Raw genomic sequence first — 12359 nt, forward strand, 5'->3', positions numbered from 1 at the left:
AGAGCATCTCTGTGTGTCTGCAGAGGAAAAAGGATACAGAAACTGTGGGGTGAGAGGCAAATGAGATGTGAGGAGGGCTCGAGCAGTCGGGGCACTCACCTGCACTCCTCGAGACGTCAGGAGTCCAGACCCTCACACGCCAAGGATGACAGCGTACCTGCTACCTTCGAGCAAAAACATTGAATTTCACAAGTCCACTCCTTTGTGTAGTCCTAAAAACCCCTGAATTTCACAAATCCGTTCCTTTGTGTGGTCCCTGTCTGTGTCCCCAGCCCTATGCAAGGTGCGGTCGTACCTTAACGCCACGCGCTGCTTCATTTTACATCTGTAATCGGCTTTTAGAGCCCTTACCCGAAGAGCAGGCGCTCACCAAGGGCCTGGCAGCTAATTGCAGTAACTCGTTAACGCTGTGCAGGGAAGGGAAGGCACGGCATGAGGAGCTCACCGCTCGGCTGTGCGAGAGCTGGACGTCTCCGCGTGTAAAAACTGCTTGAAAGGCTGCGCTTAATAGGTGCTGGAGGTTAATTCCAGAAGTCAGGAAAGCTGATGTTTTGTCTGAAAACAAACACAGCAGATGTTTGTACTGGAAGTTGTAAACAAGGAGGCATGCTGAGTAGGTAGCCTCGAGCTAGCAGAATTTTTTAAAGATCCTGAGACTTGTCTTTACATTATTTATAGGCTGGAGAAGACTCATTGTCTGTGAAACAACAGGCAGCCCTTGTGCTACATCTATTGACAGAGCGAATCCTTCCTGGACTGAAACTTGCTTTGATATCCCGTCGAGATTCCCTTCTAAGGTCGGAGTTTCTTAAATATGCTGCTCTCCATCTCGCCTCTCCCCTCGCCGCGCCTCGTACCCCGCGTGCGACGCTTCGCCGCCAGCCCAGCCCCGTGGGGCTGGGGACAGTCATCAAGGGTGCGTGGCACCTTTAACGAGCAAATTAGCAAAACACTGATTCTTATTAACTCAAATAAAAGCGAATTTCACGAGGGTGTCAGCATAGAGTGAAAGAACTGTTATGTACACAGAGCTGGTGCGTTCTCTGCAGAACCCAGCGTGAGATAAAGAGGGTACTTTTATAGTATTATCAGAAAGCAGGGAACAAAGCAAGAAAGGGTACTGAGAGAATAATCCCTCCCCCAGGAAAACAAGACAAAATGCTGTGTCCTAAGAGAATAGTCTGTACTCACTGCCATCCTTTACCCTCCGTGGCAATGCGAAAGCAGAGAGCAAAGGCTCGGCGGGCCAAATTCTGCTGCATGTAACTCCTCTGAAGTCCAGGATAATACACCGTAGACCAACTCGGCCCATATCAGACTCAAAACCAGTTTTGCATTTTATTTATTGTTATTTATTGGACTGCAGTAGCCCCTAGAGGCTCTCGGTAGGACTGCTGTCCCATTCTGCTCCTGGAGCTAACAGAAAGGGACAACGATGGGATGCTCAGGCACCCACTTGATTTCGCCAGGGTCTGGCACAAGCTCAGAAGCCTTCTGTGCTTCCTTTCCGGAGATCAGCTTCACGTCCTCGGTCTGTATGCGTCACTGAGTGCTGCCCTCTGATAGCAGACCCTCAAAGCTGGTGGAAGCACTGCTACAAACAGCTTGCTGTTGTCTGCACCAGCTCATCCTCCCCTGCTGCAAGCAAGAACTCATTTGACAGAAACGATGTCCCTGCCATGTCGTAGATGGGCTCCGCAGCAGAGATCTTCTATTAGCCAGTCCCGAGAGCTCCCGAGGAAACACAACAAATGAGAAAAAAAGGCTAAGTTAGCTGTACAGCTGTCAGAAAAGCACTGGGACAGCCAAACAAGAGCCTCCGTCATTCCCCCTGGGCCAAAGAGAATGATGTCTTGTCATGCGGAGCTGTTAAGAGAAAAGTAATTAAAAGATACAAAAAAAAAATATAAAGGAGACCTGTAGGAGTACACCCTCTAAAACAGATGTTTCAAATTGCTGAAGACTGCTTTTTCTGTATTTGGGGAAAAATTTAATGGTTTTTTTTTCCCTCTTTTCCCTAGCCTAGGTCTTCAAACTACAACATTGCCAGAGAAAGTAGCTTCACTACTAAATAGGCTTTATACGGTATGAAGATATCACTACAGACTGCAGGGACAGGCAAAGGATAGAAGTAGAGATGACAGCAATGCTGGACCCCCGCCCGTTAAACATATAGGAAAAGAGCCCCCGGCACAGCTGGCACTGGCTGATAGACAGTTTAACATTGCTGAGTCCTAAATCCACTCGGTGCCCACTAACAGTGGTCTGAACGTGGCTCTTCCGTCCATGGTATCCTGATGTGGTTGGTATAAGGAACATTTTCTTTTTGTGCTAGGTTTCTGTTAAGGATCCTCAAATGTTTTGCAATTTTTGTAAAGCTCATTAAAGTCTTGCAAATTCAGTATATGTATTATAATTTAATTATAATGCATTCGTTGAAGGCATCATTGCTTCTATCACTGAGACCCTCCCAGAGGTGGATGTGGTGTAGTATGCTTGAAATCCAGACGAAGTTTGACTTTCCAGAGCAACACTGTTCAAGCTGGGAAAGGATACACACGACAAAACCACCTGTATCGAAAGGGCAGCAAAGGCGGCTCTTTTTTACCAGAAGATAATCTTCAAAACTAAAAATTACAGAATCACAGAATGTTCCGGGTTGGAAGGGACCTCTGTGGGTCCCCCAGCCCAACCCCCTGCCGAAGCAGGGTCACCCAGAGCAGGCTGCACAGGACCTTGTCCAGGAGGGTCTTGAATATCTCCAGAGAAGGAGACTCCACAGCCCCTCTGGGCAGCCTGGGCCAGGGCTCCGTCACCCTCAGAGGGAAGAAGTTCTTCCTCGTGTTCAGCTGGAGCTTCCTCTGCTTCAGTTTGTGCCCGTTGCCCTTTAACAAGTCTTTCTGACTCATCCAATTTGTCTGAAACAATCAAGGGATCTTGGCAAGAATCTGAATTTTCTCCAGAATCCTAAGACTGAGCCTTTTAGCACATGTCTGTGTCCCTGCAAAGGGACTAGGGCTTCCTAGTCACCTACCAACATCACTTCTGAAGAGCTCTCCTCAGTGGTTGCTTCTGTTGCATGTCTTTGCCTAGCAATACCTACAGAGGCTGGATGGAGCTCATGCCTGAAGATACTCGGTTACGGCAAGTTAGCCCCAGTTCCTCTGCAGGCTGTGGCATGAGGTCCTCAGCAGGAGATGTAGAAGGCATCTCTGTGTCTCTGTTTTTCTCAGCCGCAAGCCAAGACTGGTTTCTGCTCCTCAAAGATAAGTGGTGAAAGAAGAGGGTGTGACAAACAGGAACTGGAAGGAAAAATCATTCAAGCACATCCACGGGAAGGTGGTAGTTAGTGAGGAGAAAGCGTGAAGAAAAGGATGAGCAGAGCCCCGTCTGACTGAGCCGTGTTTGTTAGCGCATCACTGCTGCAGGCCCTGTGCAGACACCTGGGAAGTGAAGGAGACAGGACACAAAGCAACCATGACCACTCTTTCTGCAGCTTTCTTTCCCTTTCAGTTAAAAAAAACCCAAATGGACTCACCGTTTGCCAATTCAGCTCTCTAGTAGAGGCTGTGGCGCGCCTTGAGCGGGCAGGGATGGTGGTACCCTCCTCCCCAGCACTGAATCCCGCCCACAGAATCACAGAATAGTAGGGGTTGGAAGGGACCTCTGTGGGTCATCTAGTCCAACCCCCCTGCCGAAGCAGGGTCACCTATAGCAGGCTGCACAGGACCGCGTCCAGGCAGGTCTGGAATATCTCCAGAGAAGGAGACTCCACAACCTCCCTGGGCAGCCTCTTCCAGTGCTTTGTCACCCTCAGAGGGAAAAAGATCTTCCTCATGTTCAGACGGAACTTCCTGTGCCTCAGTTTGTGCCCGTTGCCCCTTGTCCTGTCGCTGGGCACCACTGAAAAGAGCTTGGCCCCATCCTCCTGACACCCACACTGCAGATATTTATGGGCATTTCTAAGGTCCCCTCACAGCCTTCTCTTCTCCAGGCTGAACAAGCCCAGCTCCCTCAGCCTCTCCTCGTAGGGGAGATGTTCCAGTCCCCTCATCATCCTTGTAGCCCTCCGCTGTGACTCCCCAGCAGCGGTGGGGAGCAGGACCACCAGTGTCTGCGGGCGCAGGCTGGCTCGCCGGGCGTGGAAGGGAGCACGCAGGCTGCCTGGCAAGGCTGCTCCTCGCCTACGTGCTGCACCAAGCCCGCTGCGTGCTCGGCCACCAGATCTCATACCTGGAGTCGCTGGGCTCAGGCAGGCGTTTGCTGGCGCTGGGAATATGCTGATTCAGCTTTCCGCAGGTCTGGCCTGAAGACCATCTACGCAAAGGCAGGGGCTCAAGGCAGGCAATGCTCATGGGTTTCACTCCTATATGAGCCGGAACAGAATGCAAAGTGGTGCAGAAGGGAAGCTGTGCTACTAATAATTTCTCACGTCAATGTGTGCAGTGGGTGGTATTAATAGCATGCCTAATATTTGTGTTAACTTCGAAAAGATGCTCTGGAGCTGTTACTAACAGCTGTGCTGCACTGTTACGTAGACGAAGCTTCAGGCCTAAGAGATGGGTGTTGCAGTTCACCCTACATTTTTGTGGAACAAAGACTGATCTAGCCTTCCTTTTAACCCCTCTTTAGAGCTGACTTTTTTTTTTGTCCTTTAGGTCCAGGTTGATTTGAGCTACCCTTCTGCCTGGGGTGACCAATAAAAGCTTAGCAACAGCAGCCACGATGTACTCAGGGGTTTAGGAAAAGCATCAGGATCCAGACTCTAGTATCCTTTTGTATGTGTTTCCCACTGAAGAGAACTGTCTTTACACAGGTTTTCCATGCAAACTAAGCAAAAACTAAGTTCTGCACCTCTCCCACCCTGATGCCTCCACTGGGCTCCATAAACACCGTTCTTTCTAAGAGATGTTGTCAACGGGAGCAGAAACCAGTTTCTTTGTTACGTGCTTAGAACTAGCCAAGAACCAACCAACATGAAAAGCCCCAGCAGCTGGTGAGCACCTGAGATCTGCACAGTTTGAAGCTCAGGGGGAATTCACAGGCCTCCAGAACCGTGACAGAATTGATCTGGCAGGCCACTGCAACCTGAAGTTGAGAGAAGCACACAGTATGTGTTCATAAATTCGAGTTTTCCTCGGGAGTTTAATTTTTCCTTCAGCTCAGGCTGCGTAGCTAGTTTGCACAATTCAATTAGCAGAATTTGTTGCTGCAGTAGGAGTTTGCAGCAGTGGTTCAATCAGGATGTGTGAGCCACAATCGAATCTAATTCATTTTTTCCCTAACTGTATGGACTTCTCAATGCTACTCAGAGAAAAGTATTGTAAAAATCTATTTTTCTGTCATTAGAGTAAAAGCTCTGCCTATGGATATGTACACAAAGCACCCTTGTTGTAAAAGCAGCAGCCATTTTACATTGTCACGACATTCTGGAAAAGAATTTGACTTCCCAGAGTGAGAGAATGCAACACAGGACAACCGTGGACTTCATTTGGGCCAGCATCTTTAGCAGCAAAGCAGTGGGTGTAAACCTTAGAGAGAGGTTCTACCATTTTAATCACAGCAGTAGAGTGGTACCACTCTGCGTGTAGGCAAGCTATAAAATAAATTTTGAATGCCTGTTCTGAGCTATGGCATTCCTATGTTCTCGCTTTATACTCTTTTTCACAACCTCCATGAATTAGGATGAGTTATAACCTAATGTTAACCCAGATGAAAGCAGGATTTGCAAGTGGTGCAGGCAGAGAGGGGTTTGTATATTGAGAGGATGCTCTGTAGCTCAGATCCATTGCTTCATTTCTGACTTGTAAATAACAAAACTGTTTGTTATTCAGTTTTTAAAGACAGCAAAATATTCAGCCTGTCACATTCTGTAAGTCAGCTGTCAACAGGAACTTCTGAAACAGTCCATCTTCCCTTACTAGCAAATAACAGCTACTGAAAACTAAACGCTTGCCTGTTATGTTCTTCGGGAAACAAAAAAGCAAGAACAAAAAAAAAAGAACATTAGCCTCTTCCATGGAGACTCTTTTATATGCTGGCACTACAAACTTTTGGAATATTATCTTATTCTGGCTTCATGCACTATATCACCATCAGCTTTGTGTTCTGGATAGCATGGTTAAATTCCTGTGAATGCCATAGTTAAATCATTAACGTTGCCTTGGTTGCTAATCCAGTGCTGACTGCTTGTTACCTTGGATTGTGTGGCTGGTTACAGTTCACTGCCTTTTGTCCCCGTCTTCCCAGGGTACTACCGCTAACCAATTACCAAGTCTGATGCTTTCTTGTTATTCGTGCTAGTTATGAAGCAGCTCTTTGGTGTCACAGCAACGGTGCTAATAAAGCTGGACCGGACCTGGGGTAAGGCAGCTGTGTTTCTACCCGTGGAGCAAGCCCAGCTCAGCCTGCAGCACAGTAGGCTGCCCTGCTTTGCCATGTCAGACCTTGGCTGAGATGCCAAAGTGGACTCATTAACGCTATTGCTGTTGCTGTCACCTGCAGCCGGGGAGGTAGGCTCATACCTCGCAGCTGAAGTCATGCTATCATCAACTGCTCCTTGTTCCCATGGAGGCCCTCTGGATTCGAACCAGCAGCCCACGGCTGACTCTATAGTCTGCACAAATTCCTAGAGCTATCTGCTGCCTTTGCCATGGATTGTTTCAGCGGTGTCCAAAATACATCAATAAACCAGTGGATAGAGCCAGCTGGGAAGGGAGAGTTTTCTTTACAGGTTCTCCTTCATTTCAATAATTCCAGTTCCTGGTTAGAATAAAAGCTATTCTTCAAATAACCATTTCCTGCAATTGCCAATTCTTAAAAAGCTATCAGTAAAGGATCGTTTTGAAATATTTTGTTCTGTATCATTTCACTCTGGTTTTATATGACATTCAGTTTTGCAATAGTACATCTTTAATATGTCTAATATCATGCGCAGATAATATATAGCAATCGTTTACAATGCTTTAAACAACCCATCAAAACGCAATGCGCCAGCGTTATGTTTTGAATTTTTCCTATAGGAAGTCAAAAACTGAACTTCTGCAGATTATTCTGAGTCACAGGGAGTCACATTTTTAATGGGGAGTTGATTTTCATGTGCTGCTACCAACAGCTAGAGGCAATACCACGACATATTTATCCGGTGTATCAGAATGCACTAGGACACTGAGGTTTTTATATTCCTCAGCGTCTTTGTTAGCACTCACGGGTTCGCCATACACACCTAGAACAGCAAAAACTACTTACTCTTTGGACCTGGAGTTCCTCTCCTTTCCGTGTTCAACTCGGGCTTGATGTGGCTGGTTTCTGGCCGTGCTGGATGCCATGGCCCATGCCTCCTTCCCAAACAGTGGGAGGAAGAAGATCAGGCGTGCCCACGACCGTGGGCTGGGCTGGCAGGCAGCCTCCCACCCCGGGGACTGGGCTGGCAGAGGGTGACCAGTGCTACCCTGGAGCCCAGGAGAGCATGTGGAAGGGGGGTCACTCACAGTGACCTTCCCTTTCCAAGGAAGTGCTTGTGCTAAAAGGGTTGTTTGTGATGCCTGTTCGTTCCTTTCATGTGCCAAAAACCCATGGACCAAGTGGAAGTGACCTACCCTGAAGTAATTTTCCTCTACATGTACATAGATACAGTTATTTGTACTTATACATAAAGTATTGTTATAAAATCCTCATTGTATTTAGATGGTTTTGTCCACCCCAGATATTGAGAAAAAAGGTAGTTCAGCAAAACTCCAAGCTGGTTTCTCTGCTTTCCTAGGTCATTATGTTACTCCTTGGCATACTTTGGAAAGAAAAATTGGCAGCCTTTGTCAAACTGAGGACAGCTGCAGTGCCAGGAATGAGGATGACCCCAGTCTACCAGGGCAAAGAGCACATGGCTGCCCACCCACTAACACCTCTGCTGCTTTAGACAGCCACACCAAAGCAGCCCATGCCAACCCAGCAGAGGCACCATTCTTCTCCTCACCAGCCTGCCTGCAGCCTCCCTCCAGTGTGGGTTGGTCTTCTGTCTGCTCTTGGCAGGAACCTCAGGAGTGGAAGTTCTTGTACCAAGTGTGTAAGGCAAGCTAGGATGCTTTACTTCAGAGTTGGAGCTAACATGAAAACTAGCAAAATGCAACAGACAGATGCATTGCCTCCAGCTACTAAGACACTATCAAAGATACACTGCTTGATATCTGTGTCTGTAGGAAGTCCTTTGCTCTAGATGTTTGTCGTGGTTTAACCCAGCAGTCAGCAACTAAGCACTAGACAGCCGCTCGCTCACCCGTCTCCCTCCCGGGGAGGAGAAGTGGACGAAAGGTAAAACTCGTGAGTTGAGATAAAGACAGTTTAGTCAGACAACAAAGTAAATACTAATACTACCAACGATATTAATAATAATAATAATAATGAAAATGCAAAACAAACTATATGCTGTACAGTTTTCTCACCACCTGATGACTGATTCACAGTCAGTCCCCGAGCAGCAATCAAAGAACCTGGAAATCAAGTATTTTCGAAATTTGACAAAATTCCCAAAAAAGATGAAACTCCTGGAAAAGTTTGAACTAAAGGACAAGAGAGGCTTCTAAACCACGGAAATCACAAAGAAAGATTCCTGCCCCCCAGCCAACCCCCATTCGTAAGATGAACGTGGCGTCCATGGTATGGAACATTTCTCTTGGCCAGCTTGGGTATCTATCTGGCTGTGCTCCCTCCCAGCTCCTGCACCCCTGCTCTTTAGACGAATATGAGAAACTAGAAAAAAAGTCCTTGATTTGGTAGCAACAGCTGAAAGCATCAGTGTTATCAGTGTTGTTCTTGTACTAAATCCAAAACGCAACAGCTACTGGGAGGAAAATTAACTCTATCCCAGCCGAAGACAGGACAATGTCAAAGCAGATGCCAGGGCCTGTTGGCTCTTTGACAAGAGAGAAGACCTTTAAACTTGGCTGCCTCCTATGTCTTAGATGTACGTCCTTCTTGTCTTAACTCTGCAAAAATTTACTGCTTTAAAAGGGGTGATAGCACCAATAAGTCAAAAAGCTCTTTACTTTGGCTTGCTCTGTGGAATGATTGTCATGTGAAGCCCACTACTTTCTGCAGCCTTGGCAGAACAACTTTTGATCTTGGGAAGGAGCAAGGAGAGCATATACTTGTACAGAAGCAGGAGCAGGGATTCATCTCAGAGGGAATATTTGCGCGGTCTACACCACAGAGAAGAACCACACTTGAAAAGATGGCTTACAAGGTGCAGGTGCCTTAACAATGAACGAAGTGTTCCTCAGCGACACACAAGCGCAAATGATGTTCAAAACACCTCAGTCAATGTTAGATGCCACCTGGCAGCAAACATCTGTATATAAACATTCCCATCTATACTTACAGTAAGTCTGGGGAGCAGTTCTGATCTCTATGGCAAACAACGTGAAGAGCTTCTCATTGGTGCCAACGAGAGCACTGAGCTGGGGCTCCTCGCTGGCCTGTGCCATGACAGGTCACCTCAGGCAAGGCTAAACAAGAGGTTTGTGTCAGGGTCAGAGGAGGGAGGGACTTCGTTGTCTCTCTGCTGTTTGAAGGAAGAATAAGCTGAACTTTAAGACAGAAGAAAATGTTCCTATCCAAAAAAAAGAAAAGAACTCACTCTAACTTGTCATTCATCTATATTTCAGCTAAATTTCACAAGGAATCTGACGCGCAACTGAAACATTGAATGCCATTTCAAATGGAAATTTCCATTTCATTTTTACTCATGAAAACATTGTACTTATGAAAATTCATGATTTATAGAATCAGGCTGCCTCCATATTGGTTTGTGTCTTCCTTCCTTATGTTTTGAATCTCTTGCCTGACTTCAGCCAAATTTGCCAAAGACGTGGAGTCCTGAGAAATAACGAAGGCTCTGCAGATTCCCTGCCTGTGTTCAGAGCAGCCTTTGGGTGGCTGTGCCAGGAGAGCGAGACCCTGTCAGCAGCTCTGGGAAGGAGAGGCAGCAGCGTGAGTTCACCAATCACACACCAAAGAGTTCACACAAGAGACAGACATTATGCAACACTCCAGCATTTGGAGATTTTCCATTAGAGAGCTAAACAACTACAAATTCAGATCCATAGGAAAACAGTGGCACGAAGTCTACAGCTTATAGAACTGTTTTTCCCCTTTTCATCATGCTTTTCTGCTCTTTGTCCCTAATTGTATTATGAAAATGAAAAACTTGTAATGTCCTCTTTTTTTCCAGTTTCCTTTCTTCCTCCGCTCATAGTTTTTCAAAACCCACTCCAGGGACAAGTTTCCAAATGGAAAAAGGGAGCATGATGGTCTGCAACTGGTGCTTGCCAACTTCTTCAAAAGCAAGAAAAGTTTGTGAAAGCGGACTTAGTAAAAAGTAAGCTTTGTCTTACAGGGAATCTTTTCTTAGAGAAGAAAAATGGTAAAATTTCTAGGTGAAAGGAAAAAAAAAAAAATCCTTCATTTCCAAAACAAAATTCCATACTAATTCCCTGAAGTGAAAATAATTGAAAATTTCTATGTTCTTTATGTTTTAGGCAACTCAATTGAAATGTCCAAGAACTTGGTCATGAAGCGAAGGCCTCATTTCCCACACAAAGGCAGAAACATCCCCTGCAGTGCATTTCCTGTGACAGGCTGCTCTCCTAACACGTACGCTTATCAGTGACACTTGAAATATGTGGCTGCAGTTTTCAGTCCCAGGAGGCCGTTTGTTACAAGCATGCATGTTGATAAAGGCTAACGTGCATTTGTACCTTCATTTTTCAGTGCCCAAAAGGCACCTAAGCCTTTCCCTGTAAAGAACACTTCAATACAGATATTGGATGCTAGCAGCTGTTTCACCATTAACTTCTCTTGGGCCAAGCAGGCAGTGAAGATTTTAATTAGGCAGGTCATTTGTAGAAAGCCTTCCCAGAGCCCAGCAAGATATGTCTCACTTATTGGAAATTTTATGCTTTCATATACCTGAATACCAGCCAATTTATTTTTTCCTTGCTATGAGGATAGCTTATTCAGTCTTGGACCAAGGCAAGGACTGGAGTATTTAAATAGTGGTACACCTAATTGCTGTTGTTCTGCTCTTCAGAATGGCATTTTTCCTTCCCTTTTTCTTTCCCCCTTGGCAACAGGAATAGCTATTGTCTTAACGATAACCTCCGTTTTCTGACACCAGCTAATCTGGGGAGCTCGGTCAGTTTATTTTCTAGGAAACGATGAAGTGCAGAGTGCAACTGGAATTTCTTTAACTGCTGGTGGGATGGGTCGGTGCGAAATTTCCCCCACTGTCTCAGCTCTTCTCACTATATGCCAAATCACAGCTTCAGACAGCCGAAACAGATCCATCTCTTCAGACTTCGATTTGGCTGCTGCACAACTCTGTCCTTCCCCAAAACAAAGGCTCCTTCCATAGTCTTCTACAAATTCCAGACATTTTGGATTTACAGACTAAAACTGTGCAGAGTTTCAGAAAAACAAAGGTATATATCACTGAAAAGCATTGTCCTTCGCCAGCTGGCGTGGCTCCTGCCAAGAACTGTTTTTTGGGAAAGCAGACAGTGCGAGCTATGGCTGGCACTCAGGCATCTCCCTCTCTGAAGTTGCACTGCCAAGGAAAGGAAAAAAAAAGGTATAAATTTAAATTCCTGAGTGCCAGGTTTAAGCAGTTCATCTGTACAATCTGAGTATACTTCAGCCTTAAAAATTTTATTTAGACGATCCTTCCAGAGCGCATCTTCTGGTCTCCTGCTGCAGAGCTGACTGGCCGGTGATGCCCTGCACGTGCCATTCCACTCTGACGGCCTCGTCTGCACCCCTCCTTTGGGATAACTTCAACACCCCAAACCAGTGGGACACTGGGACCTCCTCGTTCCCTCTTGTAGTCTGAAACTCCAGACTGGTGATGGGCAACATTGACCCTCACACCGCTGAGGAAGCCTGCAAGATACAGCATGCCCTATCTTTACTAGCCGGCAGAGGATGGCTGGGCTTTGGAGAGCTTGAGCCCAGGACTGTCCTGACCTGCTCCAGGGCAGCGAGGAGGACCAGTGTCCCCAAGGCATGCCCAGACCCAACCGAGCACCAGGCAAGAGCTGAAACTGCAGGTGGGTAGTGTGGGCTCCCCAGCAGCGTGTAACCTTCGGTTCAGGGAGCACCGCCAGCAACTGTCCACGCAGACCCCTCTGCCACAAGCTCAGACTTGTGTCCCTCACACCATGGGCAGGTACCGGTCACACGACAGCACGTACAAACAGCCCACACTGAGCTCCAGCAAGCCTAAGAAGTTTTACTCAGCCCTGTTGAGCACAGATATTCTAAGTTTTGGATGTTGTTTTTTTTTTCAGTGTCCATGTGTTCACCAGCTC

The sequence above is a fragment of the Opisthocomus hoazin genome, chromosome 2 (assembly GCF_030867145.1).
Source record: "Opisthocomus hoazin isolate bOpiHoa1 chromosome 2, bOpiHoa1.hap1, whole genome shotgun sequence".
Taxonomy (NCBI): Eukaryota; Metazoa; Chordata; class Aves; order Opisthocomiformes; family Opisthocomidae; genus Opisthocomus; species Opisthocomus hoazin.